Genomic DNA, 24341 nt, shown 5'->3' with positions numbered 1-24341 from the left:
CCCTAACATTGGTTATGGGCCCAGAACGTTCCAGGGCTCTTTAATTTGTTTTTGTGGAAGTGAGAAGTGCAGGCAGTGGGTGTAGTAGTCAAGATGATGGCTTTTGAGCAAGGTACAAGTTATTCTACTATAACCCGGTTGGATGGAACAAACTATGTTACCTGGTCCACAAAATGCTGTCTACTTTTGCGAAAAGAAGGACTGTGGGACATGGTTAATAATCCACCGGACATAACTGCACTGAATGCTGCTGACGAAGAAGATGCCAAAAAGATAGCGAAGTTTCACAGGGACAATGAGCGTGCTTTATGCATCATTGGCCTGACACTGGGAGACCAGCAACTTGTCCATTTCCGGGGCGAAGAGTCTGCTGCGAGGTGTTGGTCAAAGCTAAAGAAACTCTACGTTCGTGACTCTGTGGGTGTTCATATCTACTTGACACGGAAACTATTTCGCTTACATCTTCAGAAAGGAGGAGACATGATGGCTCACCTGGACTCCATGACAGGGCTTTTCCAGGAGCTACATGAGAAAGACCTTGTGTTTACTGAACTGCAGCAAGTTTATATTATTCTTTCATCGTTGGATGACAGTTATGACTCTTTTGTTTCATCATTAGAAGTATTGTCTAGAGATGAACTAACATTAGCCAGTATAACTGGTAGGTTACTGGATGAGGCCAAACGTAGGCAAGAACGAGACCAGTTAAGGATGCAACAGCAACCAAAAGTGGAAGCTGTATATGAGAATGTCAATATTGTTAAACGCTGTTATGCTTGTGGGGCTAAGGGGCACATTGCAAAATATTGTAATAATAAGAAAGTGTCTGCTAGAAACTCTGCTAAACCCAGGAAAGGGTGTAATTTAGCAACCAGTTCATCTAATAATATAAAAGATGATTGGTGGGTGATTGATAGCGGTGCCTCTCAATCAATAACAAAAAACAGAAAACTGTTTCTAAATATGAAGAAAAGTACTAAAAAGGTCAAATTAGCTAATGGCTGGAATGTGACTGTAGCTGGGGAGGGACTTGTTCAATGTTCTATTAGTAAGCACCCTTTACCCATGCTTTATATCCCTAGTTTGAAATATAACCTTTTATCTGTAAAGTCATTACTACATTCTGGGTTTACAGTAACTTTTAAAAACGACAAATGTTTGCTGGAATGTGAAGGCACTGTAGTTACTGCAGAATTAGAAAACGACTTATTTGTCATTAGGGATAAGTCATTACTGTTAGTTCAGTCAAAAGCTAAATTTGGAAATGTAAAGCCTCATGATGAATGCGTACATTTATTACATAGAAGGCTTGGTCATCTGAATTTCAGGTTGTTGAATTTGACTGTTAAGCAGTCTAAAGGCATCAAGTTAAGGGCTTGCAGCAAATACCTGAACTGTAATACTTGTAACCAGCATAAAAGTAAAGTTACACCTGCAAACCGCTGCAATGGGTTTAAAACAACTAAACCTTTGGAGGTAGTCTTTTTAGACTTAATAGGGCCAAAGAAACCCAGTTTAGGGGGAGCATGCTATATTTTAAGTATAGTTGATCACTTTACCAGATATGGTTTTTGCTACCTTATGAAGTCCAAAAGTGATACGTTTCAATGTATCACAAATTGGCTTCGTTTTGTTGAAAGGAAGCAGAGGTTTAAGGTGAAATGCATTGTTACTGACAATGGAACTGAGTTTACTAACCATCAGTTGGCTAAGTTTTTGAACGATGCTGGGATACAGCATAAACGTTCTGCCCCTTTTCGGCCAGAACATAATGCATATATTGAAAGAAGAGGCCAGACCCTACAAACTATGACTAGGACTATGCTGGCTGATGCTTGTTTACCTGATAAATTGTGGGGAGAAGCAATACTATGTGCCAATCATATTTTAAATAATGTGGTGCACTCCTCTACCGGAAAAATACCTTTTACTTTATGGCACGGCAGGAAGCCTGATTTAAGTTATATACATACTTTTGGTGCACCAGCCTGGGTGCATATACCAGTTAGTCAGAGAAGGAAGGACCAACAGAGAGCAAAGAAAATGATTTTTGTTGGCTATGAGGCTAACCATAGGTCCTATTGGTTCTGGGAAAAAGGAACAACAAAAGTTTTGTGTAGCACTAATGCTAAATTCCTAGAACATGAAGGCTGGGACAGGTTAGAGAAAGCAGACTATGGTTTTACAGATATTGATGTTAAGATAGACCATATTCCTGATGATAGTTCATCTGAGATGGATGATAAACCATCTATTAAGGTGGAAGAACAGGAACAGGAATTAGGGTTAGGGGAGGATGAACCCAATATACCTGATGTTAGTCCTGTTATGCCTAGACGATCTTCCAGGGACCGGCATCCACCAGATCGCTATAAAGCCACAGTGGTTTGCCAAGTAGATATCGAACCATCCAGTTATCATGATATAAAATTATATCCAGAAAAGGAGCAAAAAGCCTGGCAAGAGGCAATGGATAGAGAAATTGATTCTTTGAAGAGGCTTGGTGTCTATGAAGTTGTAAGAATACCACCAAATGAGAAACTTATAGGCTGTAGGTGGGTCTATAAGGTAAAGAAAAGTGTAGATGGGGTAGTAACCCATAAAGCTCGGCTTGTTGCACAAGGGTTCTCACAGACAGATAGAGACTATGATGAGGTTTTTGCTCCAAGTCTACGAGCGAGCACTTTGAGAACGATGCTTGTTTGGGCAGCTAGAAATAAATGCTCTATTACTCATTTAGATGTTGAGACAGCTTACTTGAACGCTCCGTTGAGGCATACAATATATATGAAGAAACCTCCTGGTTATGATACACAGGATAGCACTGAGTGTTGGAGGCTACAGAAAAGCCTATATGGTTTAAGGCAATCAGGTTACGAGTGGAACCAATGTATAGTGCAGGAATTACATAACATTGGGTTCTATGAGGGCGTAGCAGATAAATGTCTGTTTAAAAAAGAACAGGATGGATGTGTTTCATTCTTGTTACTCTTTACAGACGACATTGCCATAATTACCAGAACTGACGCTGAGGCCAGAGAGATTATCAGTCAGTTGCAAACAAAATTTAAACTTAGAAATCTAGGACATATACGGCATTATCTAGGGCTTGATATTCTGAAAACATCTAGAGGATTTAAAATATCACAATCTAATAAGATCTGCAAATTGTTGACAAAATATGGGATGGAATTATGTAAACCTGCCAAGACTCCTATGACACAAGAATTCCAGCAGGATAGTTTGCAGAGTCCACAGTTCAGTAAAGAACTGTATCAATCATTAATAGGCAGTTTGTCGTATTTGAGCAACTGGACACGGCCTGATATAGCTTTTAGTGTTAATCAACTAGCACAATATAGTTCAGAGCCTACTGATAGGCATTGGCAGGCTGCTAAACGTGTTCTTAGGTATCTTAAAAGAACATTGCATTTTGCTATGTATTTAGAACCAAATGCCAATATGATGTTAAAGGCATATGCTGATGCCAGTTTTGCCAGAAAATCTACGTCTGGAATAGCAATCATGTTGGATAACTGCCTGATTGGATGGAAATCAATTCGCCAGAAACACATAAGTTTGTCTACCATGGAAGCGGAGTTTTCTTGTCTATCACTTACATGTACTGAACTGATTTATTATAAACAGTTGATGGAAGATATTGGATTCAAAATGGACTATCCTATCACGGTTTATGAGGATAACCAGGCAGCCATTAAAATGGCAACAAATCTTGCTGTAAAGACAAGGACTAAATACACTGATATACGTTATCTGAATGTTCGGCAATGTGTTAAGGATAACATGATTACATTGGAATATTGCGCATCAGAGGACAATATTGCCGATAGTTTTACCAAAGCGCAAGGTACTATTAAACACACCAATTGTTGTGAAAGATTTGGATTAAGAATCTGAAATGTAACTGATACCACTGTACAATGTATGATTTGGATGTGTATTTTTGTTTCTGTATCTATTGTGTATATTGTCCTGCCCAATGGGGAGAATGTTAGGTTCAGCTTGCAGCGTACTTCTAACTTGTTGGTCAGGCAATATCTGTTTCTTTAAGAAACAACTGAGCCACGTAATCAGGGTTTGCTGAACCCTGTAATTAGGCTACAGTGCATAAATAAGCAGCACAGAGAAGCGTTCTTGGTTCTTCCTGCTTCTTCCGGATTGATACCTGATTGTATCCTGTTGCTTACTGCGTATGGTACTGTATACCAAGAGTTACTAAAGTCTGTTTGCTTTGGTAAGGGAAGATACTTACTGGACTGATATTACTGTTTATGACCTTGGACTGTTTTACTTACACCGAGACTGTTATCTATAAAGTATTATTCTCACAAGAGCTGGACGTTTATCTCCTTCCCTGTGTGTTTCTGCTCTGCTCGTTGCACAAGCAACAAATACTTTTTACACACACCCTAACACATTTATACTTAAAGGTTGGTCTTGTACAGCCAGAATTAACCCCTCGGTCTCTTTCTTCAATTTTCCTACTCTTAGCCTTTGCCAGGTCTTGTTATTTATTATCTGCTTGGCTTGCTAATTCTTTTTTTTTTTTAAATGTGTTTTGTCTTGCCATGTCTCTTTTGTATTCTTCCTGTGGTCTTCCTTATTATTATCTGCTCAAATCAATTCACCACAGCATGAGGACCTCTTCCTTGCTGGCCAGTACAGGTTGATAAATAGGGGTTCAGGGAGGTGCTAGGCTAGGCTTAGAGCAATGACTGACCCAAAGTCTCCAAGCCAATTTCTGTACCGAAGAAGACTAGAACCAAGGTTTCCTTGCTCTTAGTCCAACATCATAATGTCATGTTCTCTCCCTCTCTCTCTCTCTCCCTCTCTGTGTGCATGTTCATGTGTATATAATCAAAATCATTCTGTCATTTCTTCTGCTATCATTCATGAAATGTACATAAAGCTATGAAATGAATTTTGATTTATAAGTAAATAATAATTGTTATAGGTTTTCTTTTAACTTTTTGAAATCAGAATCCACAGTTATGATCATAGTGCTGAACAGGGACAAATGAGCGCATTTAGCTTTCAGTAATACAGAAAATGATAAATTGCCTATGTGCTTAGTTGCCTCCTGGTTATTTTCAACCTGATAGCTAAAATCTCTGATGACAGTGATACTGTCCACATTATGTCATGGTTAATAATAACATTCCCATCAATTTTGGTATTTCTTAATCTTTCTATTGTTGTTGTTGTTGTTACTAATCTTTTCCTACATTTCTTCTCAAAATAGTGCACATAGGACTGCCTTCTTATTTTATCCTTACAAAAGTAACACATCTCTTGGAATTTAAACCACTGGTTTGGATCATGCCATCTGAAATAATAGGAAACTGAATTTTTTTTGTTGTTCTTTTTCTAAAAAAGTGATATAAACCTTTTGTTTCTTGAAATCAAGTTAGTATTATTAATGCAGCTTTTCTTCTTTTTTATATAAAGGAGAGAAGAGATGAATAGATTTTTTTGTAATTTCTGAAGAAGCAGAAACATTTTTTTTTTCAACTTTTCATTTCTCTGTTGTGGTCAATCAATGGAAGCCTTGATTGCTGATATGGTCGCCTGCATATTCTTGGCATTTCATCACTAGTAGAAGTAAAAAAAAAAAAAAAAGATCAGTGAGCAGAGTGAGATGATTTTAAAACTGATATTGAAGGATAAGAAATAGAATTGAAATTGTGAGATGTCGAAATAACTGCATGGCAGTTTTGCTGCCCCTATGGTAGAGATACAAGGGAGGAAACACTTGAAGGCTATATATACTTCCTTAATACAAATATTATATAGTTGAAGGAGTATATGAAAGAGTATGCACTCCTCAATTTCATATCCTACATTTCTTCAACAATTTTACCTTCTACATATTATATTTAACATATTTTTTTGAATAGAGGTAATTATAATATAAATAAGGATGTAATTTAAGATAGAGATATATAGAATTAGACCTTTTGTAAATATGTTTGTTACAATAGAGATACTGATATAGAAAAGCTGTTATTAGTGGAAAATTTTTGTTACGTTGTTTTTCTGGTTTTTTTTTTCTTTTTCTTTTTTCTCTGGGTTGTACTTTTGTACTGTGTTTTAAATGTTGAAATTTCAATAAACACTATTTTAAAAAGAAAGAAAGAAAGAAAGAGTATGAACTGCTCATATCTCAAAAGATAATGTCCACTTCCAGCTAGCCAAGCCTGGTCATATGGTTATTTTAAGCCCCATCGACTTTCCTTCAGGTTCCCCCCCTCCCATTCTTTGACCAAAAGAATTGAGATGAAAATGGTGCAAATATGTGTCACATATATTGTATGGTGTAGTGCTCAACAATGTAGAAGAAAATAGAAGTGATGTCACCCATACTGATCCCAAAGTTGTACATTGGAAGGAAGTATTATGTTTTAACATTTTGCTTTGTTTTTATAGGCTTTAAATTTTTATTGCCTTTTATTGGGACCTATATTGGTTTTTAGGGCTCCTAAAACCCTAGCCTAGATATCCTAGGATGAAGGATAGGTTAAAAGTACTTAATGAAAAGAAAATAATGCATTTATTTGACATGTAAAGTTCAAACACTCTTCCATATGTGATTCATTTAAAAGCCTGTGCAAGAGTATCATCCTGGATTGTTTCTTCTAACAAAGAAATACACAAAGAACTCAAGGCTCCCTTGGCAATATATTTGATGCCCCTGTGAATTCCCAAATGTGCTTAATGATACAGACTTTGTATGGGGCTACTTTTGGAAAGCATTCAGAAATTGTATAAAATGTAGTAATTGGGCTGCTAACTAGAGCAAGCCATGGACTCATATGATGCTTCTAGCAATGTTGAGTGGGCAAAATTTGACCCATTGTATTAACCTTTAAAATCTTAAATGGCTTAGATCTGATCTTTAGCTTTGCTAAAGCCTCTGCTTCTATGAACTTACGTCATAGAGGCACAGTTGCTCAGTGGCTTAATGAGACTGGAGATGGTCTTTGCTCTGACAGTTTAAGTCCTAGCACTGTCTGGCAGGGTGAGCTCCTGTCACCTCAACTTCTGTCCACCTAACAGTTTGAAAGCATGTTCTATGAAAGTAGGTAGTAGATAGTTAGGTAGTAACATGAGTTGGTGCTCTGTGCAGGCAGTCAGATTTCTGAACCTTCCTGGTTGCATATTCATTTGCAAGGCAGCTCTGGTAAGGGAGGGACCTTAGATGTTGCTGCAGGAAGAGTTGCTCATCTTTCTGGTGCAAAGCCAACTTGCTGTCCTGTGACACACCTTGGGATATGCGCAAGTGTGTCCTATAAGAGGGCTGGTACCTTGACAAGCCAAACTACTACTCTACAATTGCATTGTGGTCTCCTGGCTATTGTACCAATACTATATGCTAATAATAATAAGCCTACCCCGTTACGCAGATCAGCAGGAAAGGTACTTCTGAAGACATCCTTGCAACTAGAAATTTAAGTACTGGATATTGAAACACCTTCTCTTATGTGGCTCCCAAGATTTGGAAGATTCTCACTAAGGAAGCATATTTTGTTCCCCTTTTCCTCCTATTTTGGAAAGATGTTAAAAATGCATCTTTTCCATTGAATATTTAAATGTGATTTTTTTAAAATATAATGACTGATTTTAATCTGGGTATTGAGTTTGGCTGCATTACTGGCATGTTTCTTCCTCTGTATTTCTTATTGTGCAAGCCACCTTGACTATTGGAATACAGGGAAACTATAAATTTAAAAATGTAAACAAAATGCATTAATGATTTCCTTGCAAAGACAGTGAATATATGATCGATGAAAGGCATGGCTAACTTGCATGCCTTTGCATTAGGATGGAGTTAGGGTTCCCCTTCCATGTGCTTTCTGTGTATCACAGGGATTGTGCAAAAGCTCTGGCTGTAGTACTATCCATGACATTTTTTTTCTTCATCATCAGAACAATTTCTGAGATAATCATCCAATAATAAATAATCAAAAAAGCAATGCAATAGTGGCCACTCTTTGTTCTTAAAAAATAACCCCGTAAACATTTTATTTTATCCATTACAAAGCAAATTTATATAACAGATGAAGCTTTTGAAAAGTGACAGTAGCCACAATAATTGCTGTTCGTTTATCCTAAGTGTCCTTTTCTTTCAAAATCAATCAAAGCTGCAGATCTATCATCAATGCCTAAAATGGTAATCTTTTTGGATCAGAGTTGCATTATATTTACCTCTTTTGTTCTCAGAGGCAGATCTTCCCTTCTTGTGATTCATAAGTCTACTACTCTCAGGAAATAGTTGGCGACGGCCACATTACAGCCATTGCTGATTATGAAAAGTGGTGAAATTCTGCAGAAGGCTAGTGGGGGCTGTCGCAAAGCGATCCAAAGCTTGGTGGTTGAATTTCTCGGAGTTCAGGGAAGACATTTGCATTTGCAGGAGATCCATCTCCTCCCATGCCCTGCCAGAACACTGTTTTGGTTGTTAAGATAACTGTTTCCAGAGCCAATTTGTGAATCGAGGCAATTCACAAAGCGGCAGAGCTTCCTACCATAAAAATAGATGCCAGAGATAATTGGGCAAGGTGGTGTCATGTCACTTGTGTGCAGTTCATTAATTAACTGCTTGAAACTGCTATAAAATAATAGCCATGTCATCAAGAAGAAAGTAGAGAAGTATAAAACTGCTGTAAGGAAGGAAACAGAAGCAGCTGTTATTAAAATACCCTCAAGTTACCATTCATTTTTAATGGCTACCCTCTGGCTTTCCCCCTGCCAAATCTTAACCTAGACATGGACCCAACAGGCCTTTTGCTTCCAGTATTTCTGGCAAGACTCGACTCTTTAGTATGGCAATCAATTTAGCTTCTTCCCATTTAATGCTTACTGGACTACATCTTCATCCAGGCCAAATGTACCTCCAGATGAATACAGTGACAACGGAAGATGAGCACTTCAGCATTTGTTAAGAAACAAGTTGCTGAATGTCACAGAGGTCTTGGTTTTAACCTATATTGCCCATTGCTTTGACCTTACTTTTTTTCCCCCTTTTTTCTTTTTGCTCAACTAAACAGTTTTTTTTTTTTTTTTAAATTGATTTATATGCCGCCCTTCTCCGGAGACTCAGGGCGGCTTACTGTGTGTTAAGCAATAGCCTTCATACTTTTGTATATTTATACAAAGTCAGCTTATTGCCCCCACAAACTGGGTCCTCAATTTACCTACCTTAGAAAGGATGGAAGGCTGAGTCAACCTTGAGCCTGGTGAGATTCAAACTTACAGTAATTACAGACAGCTGGTGTTAATCACAATGCTATCAGTCTGCTGAGCCACCAGGCCCTGGAAAATAAGTGGACCTTATTTTCCAGTAAAAAAAAAAAATCCATTAAGTTGTAGTTACCAATTAAACAGCTGCCCTAGGAAATCATTATTTACTTTAATTTTCAATTCAGTGGATTTACTTAGTATCCTGGGGGTGGGGGGGGCAGGGATGGGATTCAGCCAGTTCTGACCAGTTTGGTTGTACCAGTAGCTCTGATGATCAGCTTAGAGCGAACCGGTTCTCTCCAGTGATCAGATGGGCCTGCCTGCCGTCCCCTGTGCTATAACCTACCTATATTTCTTTTGTTTTAAACCCAGCTGATAGGCGCGGCAGAGTAGATTTCCGCGCCTCAGCTATTTTACTCATTCTGGATCAGGGGTGGGTTGCACTTACCTTTACTACTGGTTCACAATGGGGCCGTGGGCACACATGAGCAGAATCTTCCTGATGACATCGGGATCAGTGGGCGGAGCCTCCCACTGGTTATACTACCGATTCTTGCAAACCGGTAAGAACCGGGGGTAATCCACCACTGGATTCAGTAGAAGGTAACTTTCAATCATAATGTGAATGCACGGAAGTGCGAGTCATGCACGCAGCGAACCGGTTGTTACAACCGATGAATCCCGCCACTGGAGAGTGGGATGACACCCTCATTCTGTGATGGTAACTTCACAAAAAGATATTGATGAGTCTCAGATTCAGTTTATAAAAGCAAAAGGCACTGAGTTTTTATTTTTACTTGAATGTCATATTTAGTGACCATCCATCTCCCTTCTAGAGTGTCTCTCTCTATAAAGGATATTTTGTTCTTTGGATCAAGTTCACAAGCAAGCGGACAAAATATTTATCAGCTAGTAAGGATGATACCTATCATTAGATGGCCCCTTGGAAATCATTCTGAGCCACTACTAGTTGTTGTTTTTTTGCAGGGAAGAAGCTAAAAGAACTATCTTTCCTTCTATATAAATACATTATACATCCTTCAGGTAAAGGTTAATTCCTGGTGATTTCATGGATTTGTCCATGTAATTTTCTTAGCAACCGTACACAAGTGATTTGCTACTATTTTCTTTCAGAATGAATGTGTACCGTATATATGTATATGTTTATGTATACACAGACACACATACAAGAATAGATACACACACACACACGCACGCACACACACACGCACACACACACACACACACACACAAATTTAATCTACAAATCTGGAATTCCTTGGAGGTTTCCCACCTTAGCACTGAGAAACCCAACCCTGCTTAGCAGCTTCTCAGCCAAGTCAAGGTCATGCAGCTATTACTACCTACTGCCATTTCCCAGGGTATCATTATATTGCAATTTAGATTTCTAGAATGGGTCCCTAAAGGTGTTCAGATAGCAGCTGACCTATCTTCTGGAATATGAAACTAACAGTGGGAGATCAATTCACACCAATGAAACTCTTATCAAGATGGAACGGAATAAAACAAAAGCATAATCTACAGATTGTGAGCGGAGCACCTTTTCAAATTTACTATATTTCTCAATGGGTCAATATTTTCTTGTGGATAATGGAATCAATGCGATTACCATAAAGCAATGATAAATTAATAGACATTTCAGCATCTATTGTCCTCCCTCTCCTTTTCATTGAAACTGAACACCGTAAAGGCTACTTGTCTTACTTATTTCTGAATATCTGCAAAAAGTGTGTAACCTTAATGGAATCCAAAGCAGTGACTGAGACTGTTCATGAATTTAAACAGATGAAAGAATTCTCCCACTGCTTATTCCATTTTCAGTGATGCTCGTGTTTGCTCAGTTAATAGCATTTCCTACTTTGCTTCTCTCTAGGGTCAAATAGGGGAAAATGGTTCAACACCATAAAGCCTTATAGTTTTATATGTGTAGATCCCGTACTGTTTAAGGTGCGGGGGAGGGCTACTGCCAGATAAATGTGCACAGAATTACTTCCCAAGGCTATATTCCAACGACACATGGAAGGCCACATAAAATTATTGGAAATCTCTATGTTTCAGGCATGTCTTCTCAAACAGAAGGCCATTATTCAGAAAACCTTTTCCTCCTTTGGCAATGTGCAAGTAGAAATGTTTACCCATTGTTTTAAAAAAAGTTCTCAATACAAGTATGAGGAGAATAAACCATTTTCCAGGTTCCCATTAATAAAATAAAATCTTTATTGCAATCCAAGAGCAGCATATGGAGTTGGAGTGAGTTAAAAAGTCCAAAAACAATAATTATAAAAAGCTTAAAAAAAATCAAAAAGTATATATAAAAAGAAAAATCTGAAAAGTATCTATAAGAAACGATAAGGGCATTAGATGGGTATCTAATGGAGCATAAGGGTATGTAGCAAATTAAATCCGTCACATTATAGAGCCCTCCAATATGACAAACTGGGTGCTCGTGAAGATTAGTTTATGGGACAGCTCATCAAACATGTGATGGATTTTAAGCACTTCTGCACAGAACCTGGCAACATATGGATTGGTATCTGAAAGTAGCAGGGAGATATAGAATTGGCCTGTATCCTTGGGTAAGGGAGGTGAGATGATGCTAGTATGAATGTCTCTCCAGTACAGATGCTGGAGAAATATATGCTTGGTTGTTTTTTTTATCTCCTTAGTCACAGAGGCATTGTCTCTCTTGGTAGGGAATCTTCCTAAATCCCCCTTCAAGGACAGCTAAGTACTTTGAGATTAACTAGGTTTTTTATAAGGGGGACAGAACCTGTTGGGTTCATTGGCAATAAAGGTTGGGGATCTAGCTAGGTCCATTTGGCATTCTGTGTCTGCAACACACTGCTTAATGAGTGCTTTATGAGTTGGAGTGGTGCAGTGGTTAGAATGCAGTACTGCAGGCTAATTCTGCTGACTGCCAACTGCCATCAGTTCGAATCTCACTGGTTCAAGGTTGACTCAGCCTTCCATCTTTCCAAGGTCCATAAAATGAGAACCCAGATTGTTGGGGGCAATAAGCTGACTCTGTAATTGGCTTAGAGAGGGCTGTAAAGCACTGTGAAGCAATATATAAGTAAGTGTTATTGCTATTGCTTTGGCCCAATCATATCCCATGTGAGGATAAGATCTGGGGAGAAGTTCAAGGATGAGATTTTAGTTGCCACTGTCTCTTTCCATGTAGACTAAAAATCATCCTTCATAGTTAATGGGGCAAGGCCAAAAGAAAAAAAAAAGATAGTCTGAGTCAATAGTTGAATATGGTCACCCACACTCTAACCTCTACTTTCATGAGGTCTGTCTCTCAGAGTGGCATTTGAGACACATTTTGGGACTTCAAGATCTGACCTTAGAAATTTGATTGAACTAGTTCTAATGTGCAAATTTGGAGAAGGGGCCCAGCCGGACACTATAAATAAGTTGTGCTATTAATGTGGCTTCAAATAATTTGAGTGCTGGAGTGCATAAAGTGGTCACTTCTTGTCTCGAGGAATTTAAGGGTGGCAGATGAACTCTTCTGTGCTTTTTCAGTACTGTAGTCCCCACAAGGTTTCCTACTGTTGGCAGAATGAAAGATAACTTCCAGGAATTTGACACAGGAAACAGAATGCTCAGCCGAGGTGGGTTTCACATAATTTTACCACTGGTTCGCCACGCACCGAAAATGTGAGCACCAGTGGTGGGTTTCAAACTTTTTTACTATCGGTTCTGTGGGTGTGGCTAGGTGGGCATGGCATGGCTTGGTGGGCATGGCAAGGGAAATTTTGTAAAATCTCCATTCCCTCCCAATCAGCTGGGACTCGGGAGGCAGAGAATAGATGGGGGTGGGGCCAGTCAGAATTTTTACTACCGGTTCTCCGAACTACTCAAAATTTCTGTTACCCATTCTCCAGAACTGGTAAGAACCTGCTGAAACCCACCTCTGGTGAGCGTGCTCGGCTTTGCACAAATGCACGCAGCTTAGAAAACATGGCTAAATAGGATGGCATAGTGCCGGGGTGGGTGGGCTGGCCAGGCCCACTCGCAGGTCACCATAACTGGTTCTCCTGAACCAGTCAGAATCGGCTGAATACCATCACTGATGCTCAGTCTTGATGTTCAAAACCTATGATCCAGGAGTGATTCTTAGTATTTTTTTATCAACTGCCATAATTTTCATTTTCTGATAATTGACTTCTAGCTGGTCTTCCTTGCAATACTGTGTCAGTGCTCTTGATGTTTTTTTTTAAGGTCAATAAGTGTTCTTGAAAGTATGGCAGGGTTGCTGCATACAGTAGAAATGAGACGCTTCTTCCAGCAAGTATTGGAAAATTTGGGTTGGGGAGATAAGTTACCAAAGAGTTGATACAGAAATTGATTAATAGTGGGGCCAATATGCAGACTTCCCTGACACAATTCTGATATCCATTGGTGAGATAGGCCCTGGGGATTACATCTTTTTTTGAGTAAGACCCCTTCATGATCCATACATATTAGATGAAATAAATGTTGGTCAACCAAAGAGGCCTCCAGTTTTTCTCAGGTCAAACCAGGTTGCACCATGAACACCATCATTAGAAGATACTGTCCTACTATAGCAGCACCATTGAGAATGTCCTAACATACATCATTCTTGCATGGTATGGGACCAGCTCTGTAGTGGACAAAAAGGCTCTACAGAGAATCATTAAAACTGCCCAGAATATCATTGGACTCCAACTATCAGCCCTAGATGATATCTTCGAAACTCGCTGTTTGAGAAAGTTGCATAACATTCTCAGAGACTCTTCCCATCCTGCTTACAATCTTTTTGGACTGTTGCCTTTTGGCAGAAGATACAGAACAATTAAAACTCAGACTACACGTTTTCTGAATAGTTTTTATCCCAGAGCTATAATTGCACTCAACAATGAACTAAAGGGCCACCATCAGTGAGTTGTTGGACAGCATTACTTGGTCTGTTGTGTGGATGTTTGGATGGTTTAGGGGTGGAGAATTGTGGGGGGTGGGAGTGTGTTTGGGGATTGTTATGTGTGTTGGACCTGGTCTTTGGGTGTTAAGTGAATTTCGTTGTATGGGTATACTGTGTATACACATACAATGACAATAAAGTTATTTATTATTTATTTTATTTATACACCTGCCACTATTTATGTAGTACTGAGATGTTATGGTACATTTCTGAATATGTGCTGGATTTATCTTTGACATATTCATTGGGAATTCAGTAGTTTCTTTGTTTTTGACTGGTTTGGAAGAGCCTGAACAGAGATTATCATCAGCACATTCCCGTAGATTAAATAGGTCTCTGATGCTAATGTAAAATTTTCCTGTTCTTTTTACCCTCAACGATGACATAGAAGAAGAAACTCTTTATCTACGATCCATGTGATTTTTTTAGACTATTAGGATAACAGGTTTCAGGTTTATTAACTCATCTTTTAACCTTTTCCTCTTATCCTGATCATGCAGTTATATTGTTTGATGTTTTAGGTTTTTATGAGTTTTATTAAATATCAGAAATGAGGGACCAGGAATACTAACAAATCTGACAGGACTAAGAATGGCACTTTGTATTTTATTTTATTTTTCTTTTTATATCTTTTTCTGAGTGCAGTTTGCATTCACTATTGCTACTGTAAATACACTCTTTAATAAAAATTATGGGAATCTTCCTTTTCATCTACAAAAGCCTATTTTGTAACTGTGATATATATAGAAAAATAAATGCCATGCCAGATCTAATATTTATAATGTTATTATGTTGCTCCATTATCTTGGAAGAGCAGAAAAGCAATCACATTCCTGCTGTCATCTTTCTGGTTTCTAACTAAAACCTAATATTTTATTTCAAGAACTAAATGCATTAAGTTGGATGAGGCTAAAGAAATATAAACGATGTACTCCTCTCCCAATAATGTATTTGTATCACTTGTTTAAAACATATAAACAACATTTGGCCCAGTTTTAATCCCTAGCTTATATTTCGCTTTTGATATGAGTGCTAGTGTGATTTATTTATTTATTTATTTATTTATTTATTTATTTATTTATTTATTTATTTATTTATTTGTTCAATTTATATGCCGCCTTTCTCCGGAGACTCAGGGTGGTTTACAGCGTGTTAAGCAATAGCCTTCATACCTTTGTATATACCTGCTTAGTAGGGTTTTTGGCCCCCCCAAGCGGTGTTCTTTTTATACAAAGTCAGTTTATTGCCCCTACAATCCGGGTCCTCATTTTACCTACCTCGAAAGGATGGAAGGCTGAGTCAACCTTGAGCCTGGTGAGATTTGAACTTGGCAGTAATTACAGGCAGCTGGTGCTACTTAACAGCACTTTAGTGTGCTGTGCCACCAAGGCATGATCATGGTATCTCCCCTGTCAAGTAAGTACTATTACTGAGAAACTGTCTTCTTCCATATAGGACACTTTTGCTATACATTGTTCCCAATTTGTATGTTCTATCTGGTTTACCAAACCACAGTGATTGTCCACAGTGTCCATTTAGAATGCAAAAAGTAATGCCTGACTAGATGGCTCAGTGGCTAAGACACTGAGCTTGTCGATCAGAAAGGTCGGCAGTTTGGCGGTTCGAATCCCTAGTACAGGTCTCCTGCATGAGCAGGGGATTGGACTAGAGGTCCAAGGTCCCTTCCAACTCTGTTACTGTTATGTTTTCCACGGTTGCATTCATTAAGTAGAAACATACTCAGAATAACAGAACAGAATAACAGGAACCTTGGTGGTCTTCTAGTTCAACCCCCTACCCAGGCAGGAAACCCCATACCCATGTTGGCAAACCTATGGCACGCGTGCCAGAAGTGGAACACAGAGCCCTCTGGGCATGCGCACTGTCTCCAGCTGCTCTTCCGGGTTCCGGCATGCACATGTGCGCTGACCAGCTAGTCTTTGCAGGCACTGGAGTGCTGGAAAACAGCCCCAAAAAATAGCCGGAAAATGGCCCGAAAACTGGCCTGTTTTTTGGCTGCTTTCCGACCATTTTCAGGGTGTCTTTCAGGGCATTTTCAGGGTGTTTTGGGTGCATTTTCAGGGCATTTTTGAGGCATTTTCAGGCCATTTTGGGGACCATTTTTGCCCCAAAAAACAGCCTGAAAATGGACAAAAACAGACCAAAAAGAGGCATGCGTGCCAGCTAGCTGGTCTTTGGGTTTCAGGTGCTCTGGCGCATGCACACACATTCCAGTTTGTGCAATCATTCCAGTTTGTGCAACCGAAAAGGTTTGCCATCACTGCCCTATACCATTTCAGACAAGTGGTTGTCCAAGCTCTTTTTAAAAACTTCCAGTGTTGGAACACTCATAACTTCTGGAGGCAAGTTGTTCCACTGACTAGTTGTTTTGACCATCAGAAAATTTCTCCTTAGTTTTGCTTCTCTCCTTGATTAATTTCCATCCATCGCTTCTTGCCCTGCCTTCAGATGCTTTGGAGAATAGGTTGATCCCCCTCTTCTTTGTGGCAGCCCCTTAGATACACTGCTATCATGTCCTCTTAGTCCTTCTTTTCATTAACTACTCCAAGGCTTTGCATGGTTCTTTCAAGCCTTCTGGACAAGTCTATATAAGTAGTGTGCAGATGCTTCATAGCTTTGAAGGCTAAATCCAGAATGAACGTGTTGGACAGTGAAGGGCTTTACTGAATAGTTTATGCAATCATAGATATTAGGTGATGTCCAGAATGATCATTTCTATTTGCATGAGTCCTTATTTGCTTGCTCATACAGTTACTTGATTAGCAGAATCCATCTCCTCTGAACAGTATGAAAAACACTCTATAATTTTAACATGCTAAATTGCACTGAGTGATTATGTTTTATAATGATTTCATTTGATTACAGAGAGATTGAACAATAATGTTTACTTGTGAGGCATGGATAACAAGAAATATATATATATATATATACCTTACAGCATAGGTTTCATAACAGAAGGAACATATTAAGGATTCTAGCATCATTTTTGACTTATCAGTGCTCTCTTCTTCACGTGGAATTCTAATGAAACACTGCATGCTCCCAATAAGTTTAGTTTAGTTTAGTTTCTAATTGCAGCCTTCCAAAAAAGCTCAGAAGGTAAACAGCCTTTCTGTAAAACTGGGCAGTGTTAAAGTTGGTATGTTAGCTCATAACTGTTCTGTTAAAAACCAAAGCCTGGTTCTAGTCATCCTCATACTTGTCATTAAGCCTAATAATATTTTTATTGCTTCAAAATATGAAGTTTCTCAAGTCATGGATTAAACAGAATGGAAAGGCAGAATTTGCATTTAGACTTGCTCTTTCACATCTATACAAAACAAATCAGTTATTTGCATCTCAATAAGAAGTTTCATCTTGTTCCTTCAAATTCCTGGTAGGTAGGGAGGGAGAAGACAGAAGAGAAGGAGAAGGAGAAGGAGAAGGAGGAGGAGGAGGAGGAGGAGAAAAGGACCACTTGAACCAACCTCTATGGCATTTAGGATCTGTTTGTCAGAGTACACCCAGTGTGACTATGTGAGACAACCCAGAAGCAATAACATCAAACAGGTTTGTAATAATAAATAGTGGTTTATCTCTACAAAAGAATATACTTACACATACTAGGCAAAGGTCAAACAATCAATCAGCAGCTACAGCAGGGAAGAACACACACACAGAGAGATGCCCCAACAGTCTTATAATACAGACTCTTAAAGTGGTAACAGTCAAATAACCCTGCTGACTCATACCTACCATTGCATCCTCATTACAGCATTACAGTATGACAGCATTACAGCAGCTGGTCAGCTATTAAATCATCATTACCCTGACACTGATGCAGTGAAAAAGAAAAAAGAAAAACAATATATTACTATGTTCATATTTACCAGTGATTCTTCTAGAAAAGTTTAATAGCGTTGGGTATGGTTTGTAACAATTTAGATGGGAGATTAACCAAAAAAGTCTAAGGACTTCAGGCTAGCCTAGAGCAATTAAAATATCCTTGAAAAATACAATGGCAAGCTTCATACCACTGTCAGCCTATTGCTGCCAGCATGTTTTAACTGCTAGCTGTGCATCATTACTATATTGTACACTACCCTGGACTATTTTTCAATACATAATAATAATAATAAGAAATGATTTTGGTTGCCTGAACACCACCAGAGATAGGAATCTGCTCTTTCCTCCTTCCATCTAGACCAGAGGTCGTTCTGCTCTATTAGCACTGTAGCACAGATGCCAGCCTCCGCAGCAATTTCAAAGGGTACATATTCGGAACTCACACTCTAACTCAAAGAGACTTTCCTTTTGTTATTGCTGATATGGGAATTGTTAAATGCTTGTGTTAACATTTTGGTAAAACAATATTTTGTTGTTATGAAGCTGCTTTGAATAATCCACAGATATTATAGATCAGGAGTTCAAAGGTGCATTCATCTCCCAGAGCAATTGAAATCAAAATGTTCCGCACTATCTTTTTTTTTTTTTTTTTTTTCATTTTCTGGACATATAGGGCAGGCTAAGGGCCAAAATGAGTTCAAGACACTTATTTCAACTTGCAAAAAAACCCAAAATCTTCTCCTAGGGAAGCTTATAGCCTTATTTTTTATTGGAGAACAGCTTTCAACTTGCATTGAAAACCTTTTGTGGCCCTCAAGTCAACGGAAGTTGTGTATCTTTGTTATAAAGGCAGTAATGCTGTTTTGTCTGCATTCATACTTCTGTTTTGGATAGAAATATATAGAAATTAAGTCACGAACTAAGGCATGAACTTAAATGTACTCCAGAGGATTGTACATTTGGTTGGAGGGATGTTGTCCATGGGGTTGCGATGGGTTGGGGTTGCGATGGCCTGGAGGGATGTTGTCCATGGGGTTGCGATGGGTTGAACATGACTTCACAACTAACAACAACAACAGTAACTGTAATGCGCATTTAACACATCAAACAAATAGGCCTATTTCATCCAGCAGGTAGGACGGATTTGAAAAACTTGCAACAAAGACTAATAAAGACACCCTATTTCTATCTCTACAAGTTGTATACTCTTTGTTATGGATTATCTATTTGGACTTCACTCAAGTCATTATTAAATTTTGTAATTTTGAATTTCCAATTGATTGAAAAAAAACAATATTTTCACTTCTGAATCATGTGAATTAGGCTTTCTTAAGCACAGTTCATTTACTATTAAATTTGAAGCTGTGCATGTGTATGTGTCTGTGAAATTTTTCATCTTTCATTAGATATATAACTTAATCAAAAGGCCAGTTTGTTATAGTTGGCAAGTGTTTTCTTTCGGATGGCAGTCCTCTGCTCTTCATAAGCACCTTATAATAAAAATTAATTTCCATAAAGACAAACCTTGTTTTTCTCAACAGTTTGGTGCAGCTCCACATTTGGAACTTCTGTCTGTTTTGACTGAAAATGTTGATTGTTTTCCAAAGATGTGCTGGATAGGCTTATGACAAATGTGATTGGACAAGCTGATAATCCAAGTGTGTTAATAGAAAAAGGAAAAGCTATCACAAAGAGAAACAACTGATCTGTCTGCTCTTGCAAATGCTGTGACAGTGGGGAAGCTATCAAGAGAGGTTGCAAAATTAAATAGCCTAAGATATGACAGGCCAGGATGATAACTGTGTGGATATCTAAGAATATGAAAGTATAGTAAGATAATTTCCTTCTTTGTTCCTTCCTTCCTTCCTTCTTTCCCTCCTTCCTTCCTTCCTTCCTTCCTTCCTTCCTTCCTTCCTTCCTTCCTTCCCCATGTTGTTTTATTCAAGGCTAATATTGGAAAAAGATAAAATTGTAAGATTCTCTATTATTTATTTATTTTTATTTTTTTAAATTTGTATACCGCCCTTCTCCTGCTGGACTCAGGGCGGTGCACAGCCAAAAATAAAAAACATTCCAATACAAAATTTAATTTTTTTTTAAAGAATTACACAACTTTGGCTGAAAATTTAAAACATCCCAACTAAAACCCATAGATGGGGTCGACCTCTGCCCCCCTGCCAACACCGACTGTGTCCGGTTGGAGAGATAGGAGGAGAACCACTGCAGAACGGTGCCCCCCACTCCCAACCCCTCCAACCGGCGCAGCATGATACCATGGTCAATGGTATCCCTATCCCGAGCCCTCCAGAGATCATCCACCAACACGACCAATGCCGTTTCCAAGCTGTGCCCAGGCCTGAAGCTGGATTGGAGCGGATCCAGATAGACAGCCTCATCCAGGTACCCAGGAAGTTGTCGCACCACCACACTCTCAACAACTTTCGCCACGAAGGGAAGGTTGGAGACCAGACAGTAGTTAGCCAAAACAGCCGGATCCAGAGCGGGCTTCTTGAGGAGGGGCCTCACCACCGCCTCTTTCAAGGCGGATGGCAAGACACCCACACTCAAGGAAGCATTGATAATCCCCTGGAGCCAGCCTTGCGTAACCTCCTGGGAGGCCAGCACCAACCAGGAGGGACACGGGTCCAATAAACATGTCGCATTCAGCTGCCCCAGTATCCTGTCCACATCCTCAGGAGCAACAGGGTCGAACTCCTCCCAAATGACATTCTCAAGACCGGCCTCCATCATCCTGTCTGTACCTACCCAGTCAGAGACCAAGCCTTCCCGAATCTGAGTGATTTTATCGTGCAGATACTGAACAAAATCCTCAGCGCGACCCTGCAAGGGATCCTCCCGTGGTCCCAGATGGAGGAGGGAGCAGGTCACCCTAAACAGGGCGGCCGGGCGGTTATCTGCCAATGCTATAAGAGCAGAAAAATAGTTAGATTTTGCCACTTTTATCGCCACTAGGTAGGTCTTAATGTGAGACCTTACCCCTGTTCGGTCGGATTCTGAGCGACTAGACCTCCAACTGCTCTCTAGGCGTCTTTTCTGGCACTTCATCTCCCTCAGCTCCTCGGAGAACCAAGGAGCCAGGTAAACTCGGCGACGGGTCAGAGGCCGCAAAGGCACAACTCAGTCCAAAGTGTCAGTGGCTGCTCCATCCCAGGTGGCCACCAGCTCTTCAGCCGAGTCACGAGTCAGAGCCTCAGGAAATGGCCCAAGCTCCATCTGGAACCTATCAGGATCCATCAGGCACCTGGGGCTGAACCATCTGGTCTGTTCCGCCTCCCTGCGGCAGGGTGTGGCGGTTAGAAAGTCAAGCCTAAGGAGGGAATAATCCGACCATGACAAGGGCTCAGTCGCTACCTCCCCTATCTCAAGATCATTCATCCACTGCCCAGAGACAAAAATCAAGTCCAGATTGTGTCCTCCCATGTGAGTGGGACCATGAATTAATTGGGTCAGATCCATGGCCGTCATGGAAGCCATGAACTCCCGGGCCACCTCAGATGCTTCACCAACAGATGGCAGGTTGAAATCCCTCATGACCATAAGCCTGGGGGTCTCCACCGCCACCTTGGCAATCACGTTGAGTAGCTTGGGCAGGGCAGCCGACATGTGGCAGGGAGACAGGTACGTAATCAATTAGATTAGAACAGACACAATGCACAAACTCATGCACACAAATAACTTCCCATTCTGTTTGTACCTGCTATAACCAGGGGTGGCTGCTGGGGGTTTGCAGGGGTTCGGGAGAAACTCTAGCTAAGATTCTGTGCAGTTCAGAGAACCCCCAAATCCAACTCCTGTCTGGCCCCACCTACCCCGCCCCACCACACCCTTCCCAGGAGTCCCCACGTGGCCCATTTTGAATGCAGGTAAGTGCAGGGCACATGTGGAGGCTCAGGGAGGGTGAAAAACGGACCTACCGGAAGTTCGGGAAGGCCAGAAATGGGCCTTAAATTTAAACCCTGCTTAAACTTTTCTTGAAAAGAGAGCCCATTTCCAGCCTCCAGAGAGCCTCCGGAACCTGGGAGGCCATTTTTGCCTTCCCAGAGGCTCAGAGAAAGCCTCCGGAGTCCGGGGAGGGCAAAAACACCCCCCCGCCCAGTGGTGCAGGAGGCCTATTAGGCCATGCCCACCCCCACCCAACAACCAAGCAGAGAACCCCTTGCTAAAAGTTTTGAATCCCACCCCTAGCTATAACATGTTATTCAAAGCTTAAATTAAGAAAAACTTGAACAAGTACTGATAGGGAAGTAAGGGAGAGAGAGAGAGAGAGAGGGAGGGAGGGAGGGAGGGAGGGAGAGAGAGAGAGAGAGAGAGATTTATTAATATTGCCAAGGCTGAGATCTGAACCAGGATTTAATATCTTTAAATATTTTCTATTAAAAGTAGTTGATGGGCAGTGACAAAACAAGTTGAGCCAACAGTCAGTCAATACCAACATTGCTGATTAGAGAATCCCCTTGCAGGCTGGGGAATTCTGGGAGTTGAAATCCACATCTCTTAAAGCCTCCAAGGTTGAGAAACTCTGCAGTAAGCAAATGCAATATTTTAATCCTAGTTTCCATCCTTTCCTCTTCTTCTTTCTTCATTCTGCTTAGAACCTGTGGGTTTGAGCTGAAATGTGTTACATTGATTACTATATCCCAGCTTAAACTTTTCTTGAAAAGAAAGCCAGATTTAATCACATCTTGCTTGACTAGGCTGTTTGACATTAATTAGATGCTCATATGGAATCCAATTTGGCATAAAGGAGGATGTTCAGTTTTCCAAGTGCAAGATTTGGAACCCATGAAGAGTGGATGCAAAGAGCCTAATTAGCGTTCCTGCATTTTCCACCTCCAAGACAAATGCTATTAGGTGTCCAAAATCTTGTGTCTGAGTTTCTCATCTGGCAAGCACTGTAATACACAGTGCAATAATACATTGTAAAAGACGTGATAAACTTAGACAGGGATTGGAACGTACCTGGTATGCAGAGCTCAGAAAACTGCCACTTATGGACAACAGGGAATCTCAGCTGCTAAACTTTCATCACTGTCACTTTCAAGGTCCCCTTTAAATTAAAAGAAAAAGTGGGGAAGTAAAGCTTAACTAGCCAGTTTTAGTTTAAATTGCACATGGCAACAACTAGTGCAAAGGACAAAATTGCTGCAAAGCAATTTCAGATAATTACCCTTTACATTAAAAACAAACCAGAAAGAACAGAGCTAATTAGCTCACAAAGAAAAAAGGTGAGCCTGACAGCTCAGTAAGTGTTGCTTAGAAATAACATTCACATATATTGTTGAAGGTTCAAACCAACCCTGGGCTTTAACTATCTTCCATTCTTTTCTGCAGCTTTTGTTTAAAAAAAAAAAAGAAAAAAAATGCTTTACCAAAGCAAAGACCTAAGGTTCATTCAATGATCAGTGCAAATTGCCCCACACTTGAATTGCACATAAATACATATATGGATGTGCAACCTAGCCGCTATGATTTAAAATTAGCCCTGGTAGATTTGGGAAATGAGGCCAGATTCTGAGACAAATTCTCTGATTTTAGAAAGTCCTTAACTGTTCCAGCAGAGAGAACCGAAGCACTGTTTTTATAGACTGTTGAGACATTATCTTAGCAGGATAGATTTCTATATTCATCTGTGTGCACAGAAATAGGCCCCTTATCAATGGGCATTCAATTATAGTACCTTAATAGAGTTCAAGATAATTCCACATTGGTTTATGATTGCAGATTATTCAAAAGATACTCAATCTACATATGCGTTGGAGCCCAGACAAGTTTTTTATTTTGCAACAGTAGTCCGATAACAGCAGATATTCTTTGAATTTCATTGTGGGGAAATGGACAAAATTAATAACCGACAAACTGCTGAGTTTTCAAGACAGTAATGATAGCCGTGCAATACCCTGACTCCTCTCCATATTAAAAACTGGATAGAGATGCACCTAAAGCTAAGAGTAAGTTGATAACCTGAAGTTTTAGGAGAAGTATCTATGGCACGCATGCCACAAGTGGCAAGCAGAGCTATATTGGTGGGCACGCGAGCTCAGTTCTGTTTTCGGGCCTTCTGGGCCCACCAGAAGTAGGGAAACAGCCTCCAGAGGGCCTCAGGAGGTGGGGAAAGCCGTTTTCACCCTCCACAAGCTCCTAAAAAGGCTCTGGAACCTGGGGAGAGCAAAAAACGGGCCTTCTGATCTCACCAGAAGTAAGCAAATGGGCCATTTCCAGCCTCTGGAGTTGGGGGAGGTCGTTT

The sequence above is a fragment of the Pituophis catenifer genome, unplaced genomic scaffold (genome assembly GCF_029215685.1).
Source record: "Pituophis catenifer annectens isolate HBS135680 unplaced genomic scaffold, rPitCat1.0.hap2 SCAF_3, whole genome shotgun sequence".
NCBI lineage: Eukaryota > Metazoa > Chordata > Lepidosauria > Squamata > Colubridae > Pituophis > Pituophis catenifer.
This window is presented reverse-complemented; position numbering follows the sequence as displayed.